At 40.6% G+C, this 24,366-nt stretch overlaps 1 long non-coding RNA gene across 4 annotated transcripts in view; it reads left to right on the top strand.

Moving 5' to 3' along the window:
- The first annotated feature begins 2,993 nt into the window (after positions 1-2,993).
- Positions 2,994-24,366, top strand: part of LOC135320952 (uncharacterized) — a 37,500-nt gene continuing 16,127 nt past the window's right edge. For 3 of the 4 annotated variants that reach the window (XR_010380317.1, XR_010380316.1, XR_010380318.1), the window contains exon 1: positions 2,994-3,416. This is a non-coding gene — a long non-coding RNA (uncharacterized LOC135320952). Of the gene's footprint in view, positions 3,417-20,589; positions 20,693-24,366 lie in introns of all 4 variants that reach the window. The other variant, XR_010380319.1, reaches the window with a different exon arrangement.

The raw sequence follows: 24,366 nt of genomic DNA, 5'->3' as shown, positions 1-24,366 counted from the left end.
TCTCCTGGATATTTCAGCCTAAAGGCAACTTTCTTTTACAAAAGGTCCAGAGCTAGCAAGTCTGAGCCTAGAAAACAGGGCAGAGGTTTAAAGCCAAAGGAACACATCTAATATGGAGTCAAATTTGTTCTTTTCTATTACAATTTCTTTTCCCACCTCATAAATAATTTTAGTAAGAAACATGGGCAATTTTTTTTTTATTTTTGCTTCTTAATAACTGATAAGTGGTCCAAATACATTTTTGTGATCAGGGATGCTGTGCGTGCCTTGGGGTCACAGCAAACTCTTGTTGGGGGTGGTCGACACTGCAACATGCCTGATGCCCCATGAGTGTTGGTGAGGGTCCCCCTAACCAGGGGCTCTCTTCAGGAACCAGCATATGGACATTGACCTCAGGAGACCTCTTTTTCAGGTGCAGGAAATTTTTTCAGATTCTGTGATTGAAAAATCACTCCAGCTTGGGAAAATTAGGGAATAAAGGAAGAGGAAAAGGGCTTGGAGTAGAGTAGAAGAGAAGGACAGAAGATTAGGGAGCCTGGAGGCTTGGCAGCGTGGCCTCCGGAGAGAGAGAAGCAGGGGTGGGGAGGTGCCCGGCTCCGGAACCAGCTCCTGCACCTGTCCCCGCGCCCAAGCCACACAGCCTTTAATTACCCAGGACTCTCTGCTGTCTGGGCATCACCCTAGGCAGAACCTTGAGAATCAAAATTAAGGGGTGGGCAGTGCTAGTTAGGGGGTCACAGAGGACTTTGTTAAAGTCCACGGTGCGTTTTCTGGTCATGTGTCTTCACTTGTCCTTTATCTTAGGATCTGAGGAACAGGAGCAAGGAACTCAGAGAGAGATCCAGGAAGACATCTGAGTGTGTTAGGGGGGACATTCACAGCGACACGGGGAGCGAGGACACTTGCAGCAAAGAAAAATGACTTTACAACTATTGCATCAGAGCTGCAGGTGTGAGAGAGCCTAAGCCTGTTTCAGAGTGCAGGGGACAAGCGGAAAGGAATGGTAAAATTTCCACTGACAATTGAAATTTTGTTAAATAGCCTGCTACTCTTAATTGTATCACTTGAATGTAGGCAGGTGTATTTCTGTGAGCATTTATAGGTTCACACAAACCCACCAGCCCCTCTTGCCCCCATCGGGGATAGGCTTTCTCAAGCACAGTGCACCTCCTGCTTTGGGGGACCACGCTGCATGTCCTCGCCTGGGGCTGGGCTGCTGCAGGGCACTGAGTCCCCGAGGCACGGGCTGTGAGACACGACAAAAACATCTCTGCTCATGACTGAGAGCCTCCGTTTCCCCCTGCAGTGTAAGGATGCAGGTGACTGAGTTAGAAGCATGCTTCGAAGCTGTCCGTGTCCTTGTCATCCAGAAGCGGAGCCTGGGAGCTTCCGAATTTCTCCAGAATGTGGTTTACATTCACCTTCAACAGGTGAGTGTATGTCCACTTACAAGTGGAGGAATTACTGCAGTTTTTCTGAAACTTACTTACCACTATTCGATCTGATTTTTCTGTGCTAGGATTCAGTATACCCTGCTAAAAATTCTGGAGTCAGATCTTGAAACCCTGATGAAGAGGACTATTTATCTTATTTCTTTATATGATAGTATTTTACTTTCAAAATTCAGAGTTTTCAGTTCCTTGAGGAATTTTTTCGAGGGTTGGAGAATCAACTTTGCTATTACCATCTTTGTGACCTGTTGCTATATGCCTCTCACCTGTCTTCTGTCACTTGTGAGGCAGTTCCATTTGTGACCCTGTCCGGGTTGTTCATGTTATAAAAAATAAAGTCTATAAAAGTACAGTCCCTTTTACTCTGAAGACATTCCACAAGTACTACTTAAATCTGGGTGTGGTTTTTAGAAGACAGAATCATTAGAACATGTACTTGCAGGTTGCTAGTGCAAAACCCCCAAATCAATATTCTAGCTCAACATCTAAAATCTTTCTAATCTACCTTGGATTTATATGGACAAGTGAAGCAGTTTGCTAAGAACAGAAGACCAGGTTTACAATACAGGCTGGTGTAACTCAGCAGGTCCTCCCATGCTGAAGCTCTGCCAGAGGGAAGGGGCCGACCGGAGAGGGCGTGTCCTGCCCGCCCTGAGCTGACAGTTTGATGACAAAGATCTTCACCAGGTGAAGAACTGGGAGATTCTTCTAAGAAGAGTGGGTTTGAAAAGAGGCCTAAAACCGCGGGAGTGACACAATCCCATTTGTCTCAAGTAGGGGGGAGCAGCTGTGGGGCCACTTGGGAGACTCGTGAGTCCAGGTGGTCAGTGTTGGTGGCTTCCTCTTGAGTGGTGCGACAGTCAGTGAGTAAAAGCGAACAGATTGAAGGCATGTTTAGATTGTTAACAGGAAAGGATGAATGATGTCTGTGAATGTAGGATGGAGTAAGGCCCAGGTTTCTGTGTGCATTAATGAGGTAAATGATGGTCCCGCTGTGCTCTGAGGAGGGAAAGCTGCAGAGGGATTTCTGGGGGAAATCTGATGAGTTCAGCTGTAGGTAAAGTGAAAGGCTGTTAGATGTGTGGTCTGGGAGCTCCGGTGAGAGCCAGTAATGAGTAGGGTGAGGGGAGAGGGGGGGAGAGAGACTTTCAAATCATTTTGTCTTGTGAACATACAAATAAGTGTGAGCAATGACACACTTTACACATCTATATTCTGGATTTAAAGCCCTGTAACATTTTGCTATATTGACTGCAGAGATTCTTATTTTTTTAATAGAAATAAAATAAATAGAAACAAAATAGTGGAGTTAATGAACATCTTAGAGTTGATGTGTGTCCTTGTATATATTTTGATACCTCATCTGTTTATAACCATAATCTACAAAAAGTTAACTTGCTTAGCATAAGAGTTAAACATAGGGACGTGAAACACACTGTTGGGGGTTGAAGCTGATCACCTTGGGCAAACTATGTCGCCTCTCTGTGCCTTAGTTGCATCTTCTGTGACTGCCCCCGGGCCCCTCGTCACAGCTGATTTCCTAGACTAGATGTTGGGAGGGAGGCTGCTGAAGGGAGTAAGAAGAGGCAACTGCTAGGGATAATGAAGAGAGAGACAAAAACAGATTAAAGCCGATAAACTGAGTGCAAATACCCTCAAAAGAGAAAGAATCCCACAGTGTTTTGAGCCACTTAGCGTAAGGAAAACAAAATCACGTGAACCCAAAGCTCTTGAGAATGTGAGTATTGTGGGTAGGAGGGTGTCATCAGAAAACAGTTGAGAAAAGGCCTTTTGTTTTCCCTTGATGTTTCCAGTAAGGATGGGGAGCAGAAGCTAAAACCAACCGCTTCACAGTGGAAGCTGCTGTTTTGTGCAAAACTGACCAAAGGTTGGAAACCAGTCATCAGCGGTGCTGGCAAATGAAGAGACTTCTGGATTGGGTGGGACACTTGCTGTGACTTCCAGGTGAGCTGCTGGCTGGGGGCTGTGAGGTGGGCAGTAGGTTTGCAGGGTGACCAGGGCATAATCCCTGGCTTGAGACTGCTGGTCTGATTAGCAGACCTGGGCACCCGCAGTCCTAATGGGGCAGCTAGGGATGTGGCCTGGGACATCTGCCATGCTGAGGGCGAGAAGAGGTCTCCCCTGAGGGGGTGTCCCTGCGGAGAGTGGAAACATCCTCCTGCAGGGGAGGAAGAGCCTCTGAGCAGGGGGCCGGATGCACAGGCAAGACCAGCCTGAGCACGGAGGGTTTGGGAAGCTGGAATTCATACAGTGGCCCAAACAGCCTTGTTCCTGAGATACTGGAGGGAAAAGATGATGATAAAGGAGGGCTAGGGTCCGAAACTCTGTTGGGTTATGAGTGACAGGAAAGGACTAGACGGGCAGGCACGAGAGAACCCTGTGGGTGTCCCAGCTGGGGCGTCACACCAGAGGGAGGAGCAGAGTTATAGACTTTGCCACTTATTAGCTGTGTGACTTTGAGCAATATCACCCCACCTCTCTCTGTATGTATCTTCATCTGTAAAGTGACAGAGTGACAAGCTCGTGTCATCAGAAGGCTTAGTTTAGCTCTGATCCTCTGTGTCCAGTCCTGTCAGTGCTGCCCTGCAAGGTTCTGCAGCGGCTGCTCTTACTCTGAGATGGGAGAGCATAGATGGACATTGTAGCACCCGAGGGCAGGAAGGGGTTGCTTTAAAAGCAGACATGTAGCTTCCTGCAGCTGCAGACCTGCAGTCAGTTTGATTGATGGTCGTGGAGAGGACTTTGGAGGCCTTAGCTTTGTCTTAAGACTTGTTTTCACTTGGGGACCAGATTTGCCTTTGCAGATTAATATTGAAAATTTGGGCTTCTAGCAAAGCTGTTTTCAGAGATGGGTATATACGTAACATATCATATAAATTAAAATGATTTATTTAACGTGTGGGACTTTGCAACTTTTGGGAACAGCTCTCTTCGCCTGGTCTCCACGGAGGACTCTAGGGGTCAGCAGAGCGTGCGGGAGGGCAAGCAGCCCGCAGTGCTTTTGCCGGCTCTTCTCCCCAGTAGGGCAGTCTGCTGAGTTGACTCTTCTCTGAGTTTGGTTGCCAGATGAGCAGACAGCAAAGTAATGAGTTCTGGTGGGATTGTATAATGACAGGAAGAAAGAGGAACCCGTAGATTTTTGAGACTAGAACACGCTTTTGGTTCCTGATCCAGTGTGTTCCATTACAGAATTGGTGAGTTTTGTCTATTCTGGGATTTGATTGAAAGAAACGTTCAGCCTAAAAGTTAAGAGTTATGTTTTATTTGGCGGGAGGACTCGAGCCGGGATGACAGCCTCTCAGATCACTCTGAGGGACTGCTCCCAAGAGGTAGTGGAGGAGCTAGGATATACAGGAGCTTTACAACAAAGACCAGGTAGTTGGAACAATAAAACAGTGCTTGTTATCTAAAGAAAGCCAGGTATCTCAAGTTCAAGTATTTAGTGCTTTTCTATGTATGGGAAGAAGCAAACATTTTGGTAATTGAATTCATTCATTTTAAAAGCACCTAGCTATCTAGGGCCAGTATCCTGTCGTTTCTTATTCTGAGTCAGCTCAGAGGGCACCACTGTGATTGGCTGAGAGGTTGGGCTGCAGGAATGTCCTCGCTGGGGAGTTGCAGCAGCCACTGATGACTTGGGTTCAGCATTCTTTGTTTATTGACATGGTTGCAGTATTTTCATTCACATTGTAGTACTTTCATTCACAGTACTACCCCTTGGTCCTAAATTCAACCAATATTTTGACAGACATTTCATGACCTATTTTGTCCCACGGTGCTAGGATGGCTCATTCCTAGTTCAGGTGAAGAATCTTCTGAGCTGTCATTCAAGGTGTTAGTTTTTCTATCAGGACCTGTTGATACTAAAAGTTCTCTGGATCACCTGTCTTACTAGTCTATTATGATCCAGGAAATGTTTAGCCTTCGTTGTGCATTCCCATACCTAGAATCACACTATTACAATTATTTTATGCAGGGTTATAAATTTTATCTATTTCTTCAAGATGTTTGCCACCATCAATCTTTTAGGCCTAGTTACACATTGGGAAATGTAACAGACAAGTTTATTATATAGACAGGATATAAGTAATTCAGCTAGTAACGTTAATAAAGTCATGAGTAAGAATTTAATATTCAAGAAGTTATATTTTTTGGTTAAAATATTGCTTGTGTTTCCGATTGAGTTTGAGTGATCTTATGAGAAATTTCATATTTATGGTCAGGGTCAGAGCAGGTATTAATTGGCCAGGTGAGGTCTCCCACCTTGTAAGATCAACAGTGGCCTAAACAGAACTATAATTTCCTTTTTAGAATAACGTTTCTGAGGGCTATCTAGTTTGTGCCTTGGAGTAGGGAAACCCACCAAGGTAACACAGAAGTACTAGACATAGGTAATTTACCGTAAACTTAACAATTGGAGTAGTTCATAATCAAAGGTAGGGGAAATTATCAAAGTAATTGGTATACAGGCCTGGTCCGGTGTCTTGGGTCAGCTGTCTTACCTCAGATGTCGTCTTCTTCTCGTCCTGTCCTGGGTAGCTTTTTCTCCATTTGGGCATTGTTTTAAGATGAGCAGTGCTCTATAGGTCAGGGCACTGTAGGGTCTGATTCTGATAGGAAATTAATTGGAAAGTCTGTTTCCTTCAGCTTTTGTATGTATGGACTAGTTAAGAGTACCTGATAGAGGGTCCTTCCATTCAGCTTGGAGACAGTTCTTTAAGTCATGCCTGTTCCAGTATGTATAATCCCCTGGCTGCAGGTCTTGGGGCATTGGAACTTTACCCAAGGATAGATTACTGAGCTTCAGAAACAAACCTAGAGTATCCTTTTCATAATTCAATTAAACTTTACAGCAATGTGACATAACAGCAAGGAATGATCTGGGAAATGTCTTATTAAACATAGACCTCAATTAACAAAACTAGAATTAAATATCCACTAAAATATACTCCTTTTTCTCTCTAAAGTTACCCTCATTTTTCTCAAATATAGCCAAATCAAGATTAATTTGTTTACAAGTTAAGTCTGACTATTTGATCATATAGGCTTTTTTAAATTGGCTGTGTTGGAAGTTTTAATAAGGAGTCTCAGGGTAGAATGTTAATAAGGTTTCCAAAGGCCAGGAAAGCCACGTCAAGGGCTTGTCATGGGTTTCTGCCTTACAGATATAGGTAAATTCTTTTCTCTTTAAAATCCTTAAAATACCTTGAGATTCCTATATCTGTTAGGAGATAATCTTCCTAATTTGTCTGATAGAGCCACTGGGGACCTAATAGTTTTTAGTCTCTTGAGGGATCAGATAGAAAAGATAACTGTTCCAAGTCGGATTACATAGGTATAATTTATCAAATTTCTGTGAATCATAACTAGCTTAAGCAGAATAGTTTCCTTATGTCTGGGAAACAGGTTAAAAGCCAGTAGTATTTCAATCAAAATCAAAAAGTATAACCATATTCACCAGTTTACTGAGTCCCATGTAACTAATTCATTTAATCAGAGTTTTCATTAAACCTTTAAAATTTCTTACCCAATTTACTTCAGTGCTATAGTTTGAAATTTATTAGAAATCAGTAAATCTCCTTGAAGAGAAAGCATTTTTCAAACTCATTAGAAGAAAACAATTAACTGTCTATAAATGACAATAGATTTAAAAGCATGGTTAAAAACCACTACACTATAATCAATAAAGAAACCTGGTCACTACAACCAGAATTATGACTGGTAACATTTCAGATATACCAGAAATTTAGGGAGTCCATATACTTTCTAGAATATCTATATTAATAATACTTTCTCATACAGTATAACCTAGGAAGATTTATTATTCATTTGACAATACCATGTTATTTAACATGCAAAATGAAACTTACTAGTTTAAAATCTCTCTTTGGGATGTTTCAGGGGCCCTCTGTAGCATCCCAAACTTAACTGGAGATTAAAAGAACTTTAATTAGAAATTGATATTTGGGTAGCTTGTTAAAAGATTTGAGAACACGTGGTCAGATAAACGTATAGGTCACTGTAAACAAGTACTTAATCATTAACAAGAAAATACATCAAAGTAAAGGCAGAACAGTTCAGGTAAGTGGTATAAAAGCTTTACAATTTGTTACTGAAAGTGGATTAACATTTTAAGAAAATTTTGTCCTCTTAACAGTGAGAAAACCAAATCTATTCTTGTACCAGCTTGCCTCTAAGATTAATTTACTTTGCCCAAGTTGATTCTAAACTTAGCCAATTCCGACCACGTACAAAACTCTTTCCTCAGGGTTCCTCTTCCACAAGCCTTCCACAGCTTTCTATACTTATATTAGTGTGTCCCTTATTTTCTCTTCCATTCATAAGTAGCCAGCTTCAGGAGAAAGTCACTATTTTTTATTAACTAAATATAATTCCATTCTTATATCTTCCTTTACACGTTTATCTTACTTTCCTAGGATACTTAGATCATTGCCTTAATAATAGAGACTATTTCAGTGTGGCACCAACCATTTATTAATATTTCTAAACACCTTTAGTTTCTCTGTAAGAAGAAGTTAAATGTTAAGTAATTCATATTTCAATCTTATTTTATCTGAAAATGGCATAGCTATTTAATAAAATCCTATCATTTAACTTAATTTAGCACAACTCTAGAATTTAAAGATAACAAATATTTAGAGAGTATCTTAACCATACATTTTAAAAATATATTTTAAAAATTTACCCAAAGCTCTCATCTCATTTGCATTTAATTTACTTCAAATTTTACTACACCACATTACTATTTTTTTTCTTGACAATTCTGCAACAGATATAACAGGATCTTATTTGACTTTCATTAAAACTAGGTACAGTAAAGGTATTGTACTTAATATTGATGACTTTAAAGATGTCTATATTAATTAGAACATACTTAAACTAAACAATACCAAGTGTTATCTTAATATTGAATATTTTCCAGTTCACGTGACGCTGAAAGTCAATTTGGTCAGTTTTTATTTTAAAAATACTTAATTTGTAAGCTCTTATTTTTTTTACGTCAATTAAGCAGAGATCTTTGACTTTGATTTTTTTTTCAGCTGTAGAAATATCTCATATCTATAATGTGTACGCAGGCTTATAAACAGACAAAAGCTAGAGATCTCATAGGTTCACTTTAAAACTTACTTATAAGATAGGTATAATAATAGTTGGAGTAAGCTGAATTTGCTTGCTCAAATCACTAAGGCTTACTATTTATGAAACCGACATTTAAGATTTCTTGACAAATGCTGAAGGACGTGTCAGAGTTATGAGTTCTAAAATGCCAAAAATTTCTTCGCCTTAAGTATTATCTCGTTGAGCTAATTAGGCTCAGTCCTAGGTCACTGTTTGCTGTATTTATATTTCTGATCTGCAAGACAAAGACAGAAGCTTCCAGTTCCCCAGAGAACTGCTCTGTCACGCAGGTCCAATTGTATCTCCTTAATTGGCTTTTTTGTATCAGTGAGAAGAGCTGTAAACAAAGAATTCCATGTTTTAAAACTTTAAGATTTACTTTAGCATGTCTTCCAAAGCTTGGATAAGGTATTTAGTGAGGTCTCTTTTCCTTGAGTTATAAGTTAAACCCAGGGTAAACCTCTTATTTTATTGTCTATTAGCCACTGAATATTAGTTTTTAATTTTACGTTATATTGGAAGGCTCACAAAACTCTATTGGTTTCCTTCACTTTGTTCAATTAATATTTTCTAAGGGACAGATATGTGCCCAGCCTTATAATACCAAGAAGGGGAAGCGTTTTTCCATTGAAATATATCTATCCCACAATATAATTAAGCAAAAGTTTTATATAAAGCCCATTTAATATACCAATTTTACAAACTTTTATCTCAATTTTATTAAATCTTGTACCTTTAATTTTTATATTTATTAGGTTTAATCAGTAATTCCTATTTCTAGAAGGAGTGTCAGAAGCTTTTTTTTTTTTTTTTTTTTTTGTGCACTGTATCTAATTACATAGAAAAGTCTCTGGGATTCCCAAGTTTCAGCCAAAGAGCTTAGGCCCTTCTCAATTTTCAATTTGATTAATAGGTCTGTTGTCCCAATCATTGATCAAGTATTTCAGTCTATAAATATGTATTTTTTTTTAGCTCTATAAATACATATATTTTAAACTGTGCTAAAGCGGACTTGTTTGAACTTTAATGTTGGGGGGCAGTAGGTGATCTCTTTGGCCCTTTTTTTTTTACTTTACATAGTGTAATATCAAAACCTTGTATCTAAATCCAAAAATGTCCATTTTATTTATCTCATTCAAAATAACCATATAAAAATATTTATCCATTTGGGATAAGCCCCTTATCTTTTTTTTTTTGACATTTTTACAATCCTTTATCCAGTTATTCAGCATAATTAACATTAATTATTCTAAGTATTAATTAGCATCTTTAAAACCATTGATAGGAAAGGAAAAACACAAATGTAGGTTTTCAAACCATTTTTTTTAACTAATTTCTTAGGTTAACCATTAGATATATTTTTCTACCTTTAAACTTGATTTTAATAGGTACCAATAAAACGGCTGTTTATAATGAGAGCTCTTTCAACTTTCACCAATTTAAAAGTTTTCCCAAATTAAAGGATCCATCATATGGCCATCAATTTATATATATATATATAGTGATTTTAAACCAATAAGATGAAGAGGCTTTTCCACATGAGAGTGGGGGTGTTGCTTAAATAAAATTCAAAAGTTTACTTTCCAAAAGCTAAAAGCCTTTGTGGTCCAGGCTGATGCAACAACGGTTAAGAAGGCAAAATATCTGAAAATTGGTACAATCAAAGGATTTTTGAGAATCCCAATTTATTTGCGTGGCCACAATATGTACACAATACTTGTACCTTTTGTATGACAGAGTCCAAGGTGTCGTTTAAAAAAAAAGAAACACATATATACATACATACACACACATAAAACACCCAGAGAAAGATAAAACATTTACATTTCAAGGACACAGGAAGAGAAATCCAAGTTCCCCCTAAATGGGATTTTGTTCTTATAAGTTCAGAATTCCAAAAAATATTTTATCAGGCCTGGTTAGTTACTTTCAGGGTGAGTTTTTTTTTTCTAATTCCTAATTAATGTTGTAAGTTTTGTACGTATATAAACCTGGCTAGTGTATTAGTTGGAGGCTGGCAATCTGTCATTTCTTTTTCTTTTCTGTTCTGTGTTTTTATTTTTTTTTTAATTTTTTTTGAAAGTTCTATTTCCCATTGTAAGTTCGGGTTCTCAGAATAAAATTGCTGGTAAGATTTCCCGCAGGGACAACACTATGACATGAAGTCTTTGCCTCTACCATTCCTGAAAGTTTCTCCATCACCCAAGAATGCTGTTACCAGCCAGGAGGAGGGTCCCATTTTTGGAGTTGAAAGGTTCCTCATAAGAGTTTTACTTTTATTCCGAAAAATTCAATGGAGGTAACCAAATCGAGGACAACATTAGACCAGCTTCTTACCTAACCACTTAGTCCTGAACCCAGTGTCTTTCAACTGGGACCCACTCAGGACGTTTTCACTGGGTGAGTATTTTCCTGGTATGTTTCCACCAGCCCCACTTCAGACGTCTCCTCAAGATGGGTGTTTCCTGTTATCTTTCAACCAGGCCCCACCCAGTATGTCTCCACTGGGTGGGTTATTCTCCCCCAGTATCTTTCAACTGGAGGGCCAGGTACCTGGATACACTGCCAAATAAAACTCAGGATCATCAACCAATATGGGAGATCCGAGAACTAGGAGAGACTCACCCAAATTCACCTGGATTCCCCAAGGAGGCAGATGGGCACAAAGTGCCAATGCTGGTACCAAGGCTCCGGTAACTCGGAGAGTTCAGCTGGAGAGAAGTCTGCTCTGGGTCCCTTCCTGGTGTCCAAAACTTTTGACTGAAATACATGTGCAGCCTAAAAGTTAAGAGTTATGTTTATTTGGCGGGAGGACTCGAGCCGGGATGACAGCCTCTCAGATCGCTCGGAGGGACTGTTCCCAAGAGGTTGAGGAGGAGCTAGGATATATAGGAGCTTTACAACAAAGACAAGGTTGTTGGAACAATAAAAGATTGCTTGTTATCTAAAGAAAGCCAGGTATCTCAAGTTCAAGAATTTAGTGCTTTTCCATGTGTGGGAGGAAGCAAACATTTTGACTCACTGAATTCATTCTTTAGACAAGCACCTAGCTATCTAGGGCAAGTATCCTGTCCTTTCTTATTCTGAGTCTGCTCAGAGGGCACCGTTGTGAGTGGCTGTAGAGGCTGGGCTGCAGGCCTGTCCTCGCTGGGGTGTGTTGGCAGCCACTGATGACTTGGTTTCAGCATTCTTTGTTTACTGACATGGTTGCAGTATTTTCATTCACACTGTAGTATTTTCGGTCACAGAAAGATTATGGATAATCTGCAAACTTGGAAAGCAACCGAGATGGAATTACTTCAGGTACCTTCTAATTTAATAAGCCGTGTGCAAACATAAACATGGAGGAAGCATACAAAAGGATTTGGTGGTGTAGGGAAGGTGTTCTGCACATTCCTTTTCTTTGTGGGCAGGGACGTAAGCCCACCTTTCTTTTCCGTAGTGGTTTCTGAGAACAGTTTATGGTAATTAATGAACATTGAGAAACGGTGGCAAACATTGCATTCAAGAGCTGGCCGGCTGCAAACTTGTGTATTGGACAGGTGGATTTCATAGGCAAGTGGTCAAGTGGATGGGAGAGAGATGGAGCCCAGGCCTGGGCCCAGATTCAGGTTTAAATTGCCATTTCCTCACCATGGGGCCTTGGACTAGAATGTAACCTCTCCTAACCTGTTGGTGAATCTGTGAAATGGGCATGAAAATATTGGTTTCTACCTGGGATTGTTGTAAGTTGTAAAGAGTATTATAGCACACATGAAGCACTTAACACACTGGCACTTAGCAGTGTTCACTGTGTGTGGACGTCCTGCTTCACGTGTGTCAGAGCCATAAAGGCAGCATTTGTCTGTTGAGGATGCACTGATAGCCCCTTGAATAGGTTGTGAATTTGGTGATTTCCTTTTATCTTGGTAAATCTGTGTGCCATGGGCAGTTATTTTCATGGACAGATGAGGAATCTCAGGGTAAAGAAGACTGTGTAATTTGCCCAAAGTCAGACCATAATTTTGGGTGCAGGGGCCTCAGTTCAGCATGGGCCCCTGGGCCTTCTGCCCTCTCCTTTCAGCACCTGAGCCAGATGTGTGCTCGGCTGTCTCCCAGCCCAGAATATCCAGCAGGGAGCAAGACATACCTGGCCCTGTGCTGCTTGAGCAAAACTCAGGGGTGGAGGCAGTTACAAAAAGGATAAACATAAAAACAGATGACTGCAAACTGTGATCATCTCTGAGAAGGAAAGGAACAGGCCTCGCCGTGCAGCGCTGGGAGCTTACCCGTCGGGGCTGCTCTGGGGGCGTTCAACTCAGCTAAACAAGCTCTGCTGCTGCACCAAGGCAGGAAGGCAGGGCACGTGTGACCAGGTAGACTGGGCCTCGTTAGTCATACTCATTCCCCATTAAGCGGCAGCTGTCATGGGCACTTACCTAGTAAACAGATGTTGGCCATAATCATCACGCACTTTTCTTGGTAGTTTTATTGGCCCCACCTTTGAGATGAGGTCATTGAAGCTGGGGAGTTTGCTGCATGCCCGTAATCACCTTGGAAATACCCCCACTGGTCTTTCAACCTAGACTGGTTTGGCTGTCATGCCCCAGCCCTGTAAATGGCATCGTGTAACTTCTCCCAAGTGGCCCAAATGACTGACATTGATTTTCTTAATTCGTAGGAAATGGTATGTGACAATAGGAGAAAAAGGTAGTAAGAAATTGTTTGGAAAACTAGAAAAAAATTGAATTCTTCCCCAGCTGGGGGAGCATACCCTGTGTTACTCACCCCACTCACTGCCTGGCACCTCCTCCCTGCTGACTCCCTGTTCAGAAGCCACTCTGAGCCTTTGAAGAACATTTTGCCTCATGACACTCTTGACTAGGACCTGCGACCTCTCTGTCCCTGGTTAACAGTCTATTCAAAGCCATTTAAATTTTATGCAGGCTTCTCTGCTCAGATGTAAGAATAGCCTCTTTAAACTTCTTGATGCAGCTCCTTAATGAAGATCTTGCAAAGGAAACCTAGCCAAAACCTGGGAGGTATGCACACAGTGACTGCAACCTCAGCACTTTGTGAAGTTCAGAATCAGAGGGGTGGGAGACTCAGGAAAGGCTTTTTAAGGTAGAAAAGGGAAAGTGAAAGGATGATGGCTGTGTGAGACTGAAACATCTTTGTCCCAGCCAGCAAGGCACCTCAGTTCACGATGGTGTGTGGAGAGTGCAGAGTTGTCACAAAGAAAGAAGTGGTGGGATGGGAGGGAGGACAGTTAGGTTCTTTATTGGGGAAGGAAAATTTGGGCTGAGCACTTCCTGGTTGAACAAGAGGACTGTGACATGATGTGCTTGTATTTTGGAGAGAAGGGTTTTGTGGGGACAGGCCTAGAGAAAGCTCTCTGGATGGGGAGTCAGCACAACAAAGAAACACAGAGAACCAGGCAGACCCCAGGGCCCCTGCTGGGGGAGAGGTTGCCCGCCAATTAGAGCCCTGGGGGCTGCTTCTGTCCCTTAGCTGGGGCCTCAGAGCTCCCTTCACAACACAGTCCTGCTGATACAAGAAAAAATACGTGGGGCATGAGAAAGGCTGTGTCCCAGGCTTTGGTTGAAACCCTGGGATGTGCCCCGCCAGATGTTGGTCCTTGGCTTCATGCAGGAAAGGATTCAAGAGCAAGCCAGTGTTGAGTAAAGGTAGATTTATTCAGAGAGATACATAGAAAGGCAAGAGAAACGCCACGAGGTGTGGGGGTTTGATGCTCAGATTAAAAGTAGGTACACAATCCACAGACAGAGTGTGGGCCTTCTCCGAAGAGGGAGAGAGAGAGGAGTGACCGAGAGGTGGCGCTGTGTTGCTGGTTTTCATGGGCTTGGTTGTTTCATATGCTAATAAGTAGAATGAGCAGCCTAAGGGCAAGGGGCTGGGATTCCCAGGGAGTTGGCCATTTCCCACCTTTGACATTTTGTGGCTAGCCTTGGGACTGCCATGGTGCCTTGGGGCATGTTATTCACCATGTTACTATTACAACGGATGTATAATGAAGCTCAAGATCAGCTAGAAGTTAAATCTCTTCATCCTGAGCCTCAAGGCCTATTGGGGGTTGAATCCTTCACCATATTGATGTTAATTGCTGTGGCCTTCATTGAATGGCTGTGCTCTGCCCCCTTCCATCCTGTCTCACTGTGTTGACACAGAGAGAGCAAAGGCCGGGCCCTGCCTGTGCTCCTGCATTTAACAGGGGGAGGGATGGTGTGGGCTGAGGATGACTCTGAGTGGTGTGAATGATGTTTCAGATTTTCCCACGTGGGACATGGGGACGTGCCAGCAGCCACCGCAGATTTATCTCATAGGCATTATCACTTGTGTCACTCATTTGTTTCTATTTTTCTTTTTTTTTTTCAAGTATTTAATCTAAATTTAATATCAGGATTTTTTAGGAAAGAAATTTTTCTTTTTCTTTTCTTTGGGGCTCTTTTGAGGGGTAGGTAATTTGGTGTATTTATTTGTTAGTAGAGGCCCTGGCGCTTGAACCCAGGACCCCATGCACGCTAAGTACACGCTCTACCACTGAGCTCTACCACCCGCCCCATCATCTTTTTCTTTTTGCTTTAGCTGCCAAGAATCTTACAGCTGAATTTCTAATTGGCCTTTAACACTTACCCTGACGTCATGGCATTCGTTTTTATGACTTTACCTTCCCCTGGTTTCATTTAAGTATTGAATCTCCATTTTCTCTTCACTCTCAATTTTGTCTTTTTGTTGTTATGGTTGTTAAGTTGTGTTTAAAAAATTGATTAATTTCTCTTTTAGCAGAAGGCTAAAAGTAAATAACTATGTAAACAAACTTATCACAATTTAATGTTTTATACATTCTAAGCTGTTTAGTAGTTACTTAAAAACCGAATTGAATACTAAAGTGATAAAATTTTTAAATTATTTTTTAATTTTTTATAAAGGTAGAGCTGATTTACAATATGATATAAGTTTCAGGTGTACAATAGTTGCACAATTTTTATTGTTATGCTCCATTTATAGTTATTGTAAAACATTGGCTATATTCCCTGTGTTGTAAGACACATCCCTGTAGTGTGTTTATGTTACATGGAGAAGTTTGTATAAGAAAGCTGGTTATCGCAGAGTCTGGGGCGTGGCTGTGTCTGACCCAGGTTCACGCTCACCCTGCCTGTCAGAGCCCAGGCCCTCACTCCTGCCTGCAGGGCCGCAAGTGGAGGCAGGTCTCATCAGCGCTTGCACCACCCCCTGAGTGGCAGTGACAGCAGTGACTGTCTGTGGACATGCAAATTGTTGTTCCAGGAGCTTTACATGCATTTCTGCATTTAATAATTAAAGCCCTCCTGTGAGGAATCGTTTTATGTTTTTAATGAATAATACATTTTATTTTGATTTTGATAGAATTCAAACCTCCGGAAAATTTATAGGAATAGTACAATAAACGCTTAGATACAGTTCACCTAAAAGGGCACAATTAGCCCTTTTGTGTCTGGCTTTTTTTAGCATAAAGTTTGAAGGTTCATCCATGTTGTAGCGTCAATCAGTACATTATTCTTTTGGTTTGATAATATCCTTTTTCTTTTTTTTTGTTTTTTGTCTATTTAAAAATACTTTCATTGAATTCTAGTCAGTTTATAATGTTGGATCAGTTTCTTGTGTACAGCACAACCCTTCATTTATATAGAAACATACCTGTATTCATTTTCATATTCTTTTTCAACATAAGTTACTGTAAGATATTAAATATATTCTCCTGTACTATACAGTATAAACTTGCTGTTTATTCTATACATACTGAGTATCTGCAAATCTTGAACTCCCAGTTTATTCCTTCCCACATCCTCTTCCCTCTGGTAACCATAGTTTGGTTTCTATGTCTCTGTGTCTGTTTCTGTACTATAGATATTTTTATCTTTTTGTTTGTTTTTCCTTTCTTTTTTTTTTTTTTTTTTGATTCCACATGTGAGTGATCTCATATGTTATTTTTCTTTCTCTTTCTGGGTTACTTCACTTAGAATGACATTCTCCAGATCCATTGATGTTGCTACAAATGACATTATTTTATTATTTTTTTTTTTTATGGGTGAATAGTAGTCTATTGTACAAATATACTAAAACCTCTTTATCCAGTCATCTGTCAGTGGACATTTAGGTTGTTTCCATGTCTTGCTATTGTAAATAGTGCTGTTGTGAACATTGGGGTGTAGGTGTCTTTTTGAATTACGGATCCTACTGGATATATGCCCAGGAGTGGGATTGCTGGGTCATATGGGAGGTCAATTTTTTGTCTTTTGAGGAACCTCTGTACTGTTTTCCACATTGGCTCCACCAAACTGCATTCCCTCCACAGTGTATGAGGGTTCCATATTCTCCACAGCATCTCCAGGATTTATTGTTTGTGAACTTCTGAATGGTGGCTATTCTGACTGGTAAGAGGTGATACTTGATTGCAGTTTTGATTTGCATTTCTCTGATAATGATATTGAGCATTTTTTCATGTGCCTATTGGCCATTTGTATGTCTTCATTGGAGAAATGTTTCTTTAGGACTTCTGCCCATTTTTGAATTGAATTGTTTGTGTTTCTTTCTTATGAAGTGTAAAAGCTGTTTACATATTCTGGGAATTAAGCCCTTGTCAGTTTCATTCATTGCAACTATTTTCTCCCATTCCATAGATTGTCTTTTTGTTTTGCTTTCTGTTTCCTTTTCTGTGCTAAAGCTTGTAAGTTTAATTAGATCCCACTTGTATATTTTTGCTTGTATTTCTATTGCTTGAGTAGATTGCTCTAGGAAAACATTGTTGAGATGTATGTCAGATGTTTTTTCTATGTTTTCTTCTAAGAAGTTTATAGTGTCTTGACTAAATGTTTAAGTCTTTAAGACATTTTGAATTCATTTTTGTGTATGCTGTGAGGGAGTAGTCTAACTTCATTCATTTACATGCAGCTGTCCAGTTTTCCCTACACCATTTGCTGAAGAGGCTGTCTTTACTCCATTGTATGTTCTCACCTCTTTGTCAAAGATTCAATGACCAAAAGTTTGTGGGAATATTCTTGGTAATTGTGTTTATCCATTCATTGATGGATGGATATTGTTTGTAACCTTTGGCTACTCTGAATGATACTGCTATGAATATTGATGTGCAAGATTTTGTGAGAATACGTTTTCATTCGGTTGGCTGTACAGTTGGCCAGCCATATCTGTAGTTTCCACTTCATGGATCCAGATGGCTGATTGTAAAGAGACTCGAACATCCTTGGATTATGGAATCGAGGGTGGGGGGTTCCTGAAACCAAACCCCCGAGGATACTGAGGGATGACTCTACATGTAGGAGTGGAATTGCTGAGCCATATAACTCTAACCATTTGAGGAAACACCAGACTTCTGCAAAGAAGCTGCACCATTGTCCCTTTCCACTGGCCACATATAAGGTATCTCTTCCTCCTGAACAACACTTGTTATTGTCCATGTTTTGATTATAACCATCCTAGTGGGTGTAAAATGAGATATCGTTTTGATTTTGATTTGGCTAGTGATGATGAGCATCTTTTCGTATGCTTATTGGCCATTTGTGTATTTATTTAAATCCTTGGCAAATTTAAAAATTGGGTCGATTTTCTTTGTATTGTTCAGTTGTAAGCATTTGTTATATATCCTGAATACTAGTCTCTTATTAGATACACGCTTTGCAAAATTTTTCCCCTATTCTGCAGATTGTCTTTTCACTTTAGTTTTTTAAACATTAAAACAGTTTCTTTATAGGGGAGGTAATTAGATGTATTGACTTATTTTATTTTTCTTGCTAAGCACGCACTCTATCACATGAGATACCCGATTCCCCTGTCATTTCACTTTCTTGATGATGTCCTTTATAACAAAAAGGTTTTAATTTTGATGAAGTCCAGTTTATCTGCTTTTTTCTTCTATCACTTGTGCTCTTCGTATTGTATCTAGGAAACCAAAGCCTATCCTAGGGCCACAAATATTTATACTGTGTCTTCTTTTAGAAAGTTTATAAGTTTAGTTTTTACATTTCTGTCTGTGATCCATTTTGAATTAATTTTTATTTGTTATATAAAATATGGGGATCCAGATTCCACATTCATTCTTTTGCCTGCAGATACCCAGGTGTCCCTGCACCATTTGTTGAATAGACTATTCTTTCAATGGAGTGTTGTTGGCACTCTTGTGGAAAACTGACTGTAAATGTAAGATATTTCCCCCTGGATTTTTATTGTGTCTCATAGATTTATTTATCAAAACTTATGTCAGTACCATAATGACTTAGTACTATAGCTTTTTAGTACACTTTAAAGTGAGTCCTCCAAATTTTCTCTGCTTTTTCAAGATTGTTTTGTCTGTCCTGGGCCCCTTGCACTTCCATATGAATTTTGGTATGTTTTTCAATTTTTGCAAAGAAGTCAGCTGGAATTTTGATAGCGATTCCACTGAATTTGTAGGTCACTTTGGGGAGTCTTAACATTTTAAACAATATTGTCTACCATTCCATGAACATGGGATGTCTTCCATATATGTAGATCTTTTAAATTTTAATTCCGTGATACTTCAAAATGTTCAATGTACAAATATTGTAAATTTTTGTTAAATGTATCTCTCATTTTATTTTTAATGCTGTTGTAAATGGAAAGGCTGAGCTTCTTGAGGGTAGGACTATACATCAATTTGTTTATTTCTAGGATTCCTACACAGCAAATCCCCTAGGTTTATATTTGCTACATAAATCTATCCACAACTCTTACCACCCCCGTGTTACAAGAAACCAAGACCCAGGTTAAGCTACCTGAACAACTATGTGGAAGTGAGAAATGAGACATTTTTGTGGGGCTTTGTGCAGATGATACTGAGAGCTTACTTAGGATGGCTTCATCTTAATTTCTTTTAAACAACACTTTCGGTGTTGTCAGATACATTAAGATCATGCCTTTTGATGTGCAGAGGAGCTAAGACTATCATTTTCAAATAATTTCTAGTGAGACTGTTGTACTTGAAATCTAATTTGAATCAGTCTTTGAAGATTTATGTTTCAGGAGCTTTGACTAAAGAACACATGTCTTTATTCATTAATGACAACTAAATGCTCAAGCAACATGTAAGAGTTTGAGCAAACTGCCCCCGCCCCGTAGTGCTGGGTGGCTGCAGCTGTAACTGGAGTCAGCGCTTACCTCTACCAGCATGCTTGGGCTGATCTGCTCAAAGGGGTTCGTCCAACAATTTATCTGTAGTCTGTTGGACAAAGCCATAAAACACTGAGTTAAGATTGCTGGAATGCAATATATTCTTATTAATATTAAGTAAGCACATATTGAGTTCTTACTGTATGTTGGGAATTGTCCCTCAGCCTCACATGAATATTATTTCACTTAAAACCTCACATATTTCCTTGTTATTCTCACTTTACAGATAAGGAGGCTGAGAATTAGGTCTTCTTTCTTTTGGGTGGAGCTCATTATCAATGATGGGAAGTTGTAAGGAAAAAGATATTGATTCACCCCGAGAAAACATTTTTCTGAGAGTCAGCAGTGAAGAGGGTGAACACTGAAGAAGGTGATCATTGTTTGATTGAGATGAGCCCCGGGTTGTACGGAGTCAGCATCCTTGTCCTGGGCACAGCCAGTGTAGTGCTGCATGGTGGGTGAGGCAGCGCAGCCATGCAGGGAACGCGGATGCCAGGCCGTTGGGCTGTGCTCAGGCCCGGGGGGGCTTTCTCCTAAGAGCAGTGGACTGTCATTGACAGATTTTAAGTAGGGGAGTGGGGTGCTCTTGTAGATCACTTTTGTCTTGTAGAATGGTTAGAAACATTTAGAAGGCTCAGCAGGAGGTGATGTGATGAGTCAGAGTAGGGTGGCTGCCAGGTGTAGGAGTGTAGAATTTTCAAGTGGTTTTCAGTCCCATGTTTGTGGCTCAGTAGCCATGTCACTTTGGATGATGCACTCAAGGAAGTGAAACAATTTATCTAATCAATTCAAGCAGTGATGTACCGACCTCCCAGGACTGCTGTGGAGATCCAGTGAGATAACGTGTTCGCAGTGTGCAGCGTGGTCCCCAGCACAGAGTCAGTGCTGCGTGAGTGCCAGTGAGTATCTGGTAGGACAAGTGTGGGTGGTGGGCCTCGGTAACTGATGAAATCTGAGGCCTTAAGGAGGGGTCCAGTCACATCTGTGAGTGATGGGCCTGAGCTGGGAGAGGCAGAGAGACCTTGCCCCCCGACCAGGGGCCCAGGGCAGGACGGCTATGGGAGGAGAACCGTGAAGTCAGCTCTTTGCAGGTGGAGTTGGAGTTGCCCTTGAGACATCTAAGTGCAGTGTCACAAGCTGAAAGTTTAGGTCTGGGCCCGGGCTGTGAATTTTCCTATAATCTTAATCCCTGAGGATGCTGAGATATTGATCACTGAACGTGAAGACATACTTTACAGGACAAGTGAATAGTAGTATCATCTCTTTCATCAAAGCTCACGTCTCTTTATTCATCACTCACTTTGCTATTTGGGTACTTACAGAGCTCACTTCACCGCCCTCCCCTGGGCTCAGGCTCCACAGTAAAGAGCTGGTGAGACTCCCTCCTTTCCAGAAGAAGACACATTTAGCTGGTACCCTTCTGTACCTCGCCAGACTTAGAATTTTAGTTTGTTGTTTTAATTCTATTTTCTGTTAGCCATCTCCTGACAGGAGAGACGTTTTACATCATGTTCATATTTCAATTAGCTGTTACTGAGAATTGCTGATCTGATCCATAGTGTAAGTATTATATTAACCTTGTAGAGTATTTATCATTTTTCTGTCTTTGCCCTTTAATTTTGTATGCCCCTTCAAGTCTCTATCCTATTTGGGGCCTTATTGTTTTTAATATAAAAATGTCTGTTGTAGTTAAGAGAATGAAAGAAAAAATACACATGATAGCTAAACTTAGAAAATATCCATTGTGTTTTCTGTCTTGGCAATGGAGTGTTGTAGAAACTCGTGAAAACTTTCATTACACAAGTTTCTTAAAATGCTAATTAAGAAATAAAACCTTCCTTCCTCATCTTTCAAGCTGCACAGCTAATTGTCAAGAAAGTGAGGGGAAATCCTCAGAAGCCAAGACAAACCAGAAAGCAGGGATTCTGGGAGATACGTGAGCCTTAGAAGCCCTGGGGTGCCTGTTGGCTCCTGTACTGAGTTTCAGTTGCCCTGGCAGGAGGGCAGGAGGTGAGCCCGAGGCCTCTCACACTGGGAGTTGGATGACTGATCATATGTAAGGCCAAGCAGAACCCGAGAAGCATGGTTTACTATAGGGTGAACTAGGAAAAAAATTCCTCAAGACAAGACAGTAAGGAAAGTCAATTTTGTTGGAAGAGGGGAAAAATAACAAATCCAAAGTAAGGATATTGTTTAAAGCTGTTCTGGCATGAGAGTGACCACAAACTCCTGGCAGAGAAGCACAGCTACTCCTGGAATGAGAAGCTGTGGTTTGAATAAATCAGTGAGCAGCCATTCCGAAAAAGGCCTCCAGAGTCTTGTGGATCAAGATACTGGACCGCAAACACCTCTCTTCCAAGGTCTCATTCAAATAACCAGAAAGGTTTTAAAGGAAAGAAGCCATAATCATAGTTCTATTTATTGACATTACTATATGCTAGGAATTCAGAGGTGACTATGGAGTTGTCTCCTCTTTTATGGATCTTACTTTCTCCTTGGGGAGACAAACTGACATAGTCGGGGAGCTTGGTGGAGGGGGGTGTTAGTCTGTTGCAATTAGCCAGGAGAGGGGATTAAGAAAGCAGTGAAGGGTGGGTGAACTTTTTACCTGAGGACAGACAGTCTTGTTCAGTTGGCTTTTAATTGCAGGCTCAATGAGCTGTCACTGGAGGGAATAGATCTTATGGAGGATGGACTTAGCTCAGGCCTCTTTAGAATGGACAAGTGAACCTGGACAAAGACAGTCAAATCTGTGCAGACATTGAAGTTCACTTGAATGTGCTCGAACCCTGAGCCAAAGATAGGACAAATATGCAGCACTTCTTGAGGACAGAGGAGTGGTTTTTAAGGTTCTCCAAGAATGAATCCCAGGGAACCGAGATGGCCAGTTGTCAAACTGTGACTTTGCTTTTTCGACGGTGTACCCACCAAGTATATTGGACTTTTATAGGTTTTCATTTCTCTTTAATACATGTCAGGTGATGAGGACGTGGGCACAAGTGTTTGACACCTTGTCGAGGTGACTTTGTGTACCTGCCTAGAAGCACGGGCACAGCTATGGCTGCATCATACATCTTACCGCCCATCCCGCTCCCCGGATCCGTGATCACGGCAGAGTGGTCCCTTGTTGACCTGTCCGTCTCCTCTGTGACATCATAACCCATGAAAAGACCAGAGCGTATTAACTTGGCTTTGTTAAAGTCAAAGGAACAGATCAAATATGGAGTCAGATTTGTTTTTTCCTATTTCAGTAGTACCATGGAGAAGGCAGTTTGGGCAGCTTTTGGTAGGGTCCTGGAGGCTTTCTCTCTCAGCCTCTGGGCGCCTCTATTGAAAACCCTTCATAGCTGTCTGGCGTGCTGGAAAACCACTCCGACTGTTTTGCCCTGAAGATGTGCTCTGTTTATAACTCATCTCTACTCCTTGGAAAACAACTCAATAAAAACTCAGTTAGTTTTCCACCAGCCATGGGCAGGGGTGAGGGATACCTTGTTATTATTTCATAGAATAACAATAACAGTAATAATAATAATAATAATAATAATAATAATAATAATAATAATAATTAATAAAAATAATAAAAGAAGTCTTAAAACACCACTGGGCACATTGGAGAGAGTCAATAAATGCTTCCTGGCTTAAATCAAAAGTGATGACTCAGTGATTCCATGGCTGCTGTATTTGCTGAGCTAATTACTCCTTTGCTCGATTACACATTTTTTTAACTGAAAAAGAAATACATGCAAATTTTTTTAAAAAATTCAAACAGAGCACAAAAATACACAAGTGAAAGAAGTTTCCTCTCATGCTCTCTTCTTTCAGCCCTCCCTGGAGATGCCACTATTTACTAATCTTTGTGTGATTTTCCAGATAGGCTATGCACATTTCCACCTATGTATGTAAATTCCTTTAAAGTTTTAGTTATTTTTAACTTAAAGGGATTTAAATCCTCAAGTGGCTTCTGCCTGGGTAATAGAACAAAACAAATCTGACTCCATATTAGATCTGTTCCTTTGACTTTAACCCTATGCTCTGTCTCCTAGGCTTCATCTTGCTTGTAAAACAATGTTGCCTAGAGCCTGAAATATATAGGAGAGCCTATTCTGAAGGCCCTGACCTTTAAGGATATTTAACACTTTTTCATTCATAAAAAGATAACAAATTGCAGAATAGAAAATAACGTTTGTTTTGTTGGAGGTTTACAGGGATCTGACCCAGGCAGATAGCTGCAAGAACAAAGGATTCTAAAGATAAGGAATTCCTACACCAAGAAGATTGCAACAACCAAGCATGTAGGAAAGGAGCCTGAATTCTGACTTGGGGAGATGGTTTTCCAGGACATTAGTTTGCCATCTAGGTCTACAGAAACTTGCTATTCCATGCTCCAACACCTGGTCTCCCAACTTATTGGCCTGTCCTGCACTGAGGAGAATGAATTTGGATTTGGTAACACTCTTATCTACCTAGCAAGCTGGGCACTGGAACTGAGTGTTATGGAAACAACAGGCCAGCCAAGAAACAAGCACCACTCGGAGTGTTGGTGTACTCAGATTTATTATGCCGGCGGACTCAG

This window comes from Camelus dromedarius, unplaced genomic scaffold, assembly GCF_036321535.1.
Source record: "Camelus dromedarius isolate mCamDro1 unplaced genomic scaffold, mCamDro1.pat HAP1_SCAFFOLD_186, whole genome shotgun sequence".
Classification (NCBI taxonomy): Eukaryota; Metazoa; Chordata; class Mammalia; order Artiodactyla; family Camelidae; genus Camelus; species Camelus dromedarius.
Note: the sequence above shows the minus strand (reverse complement) of the source record. Positions and strands in the feature narration are given on the sequence as shown.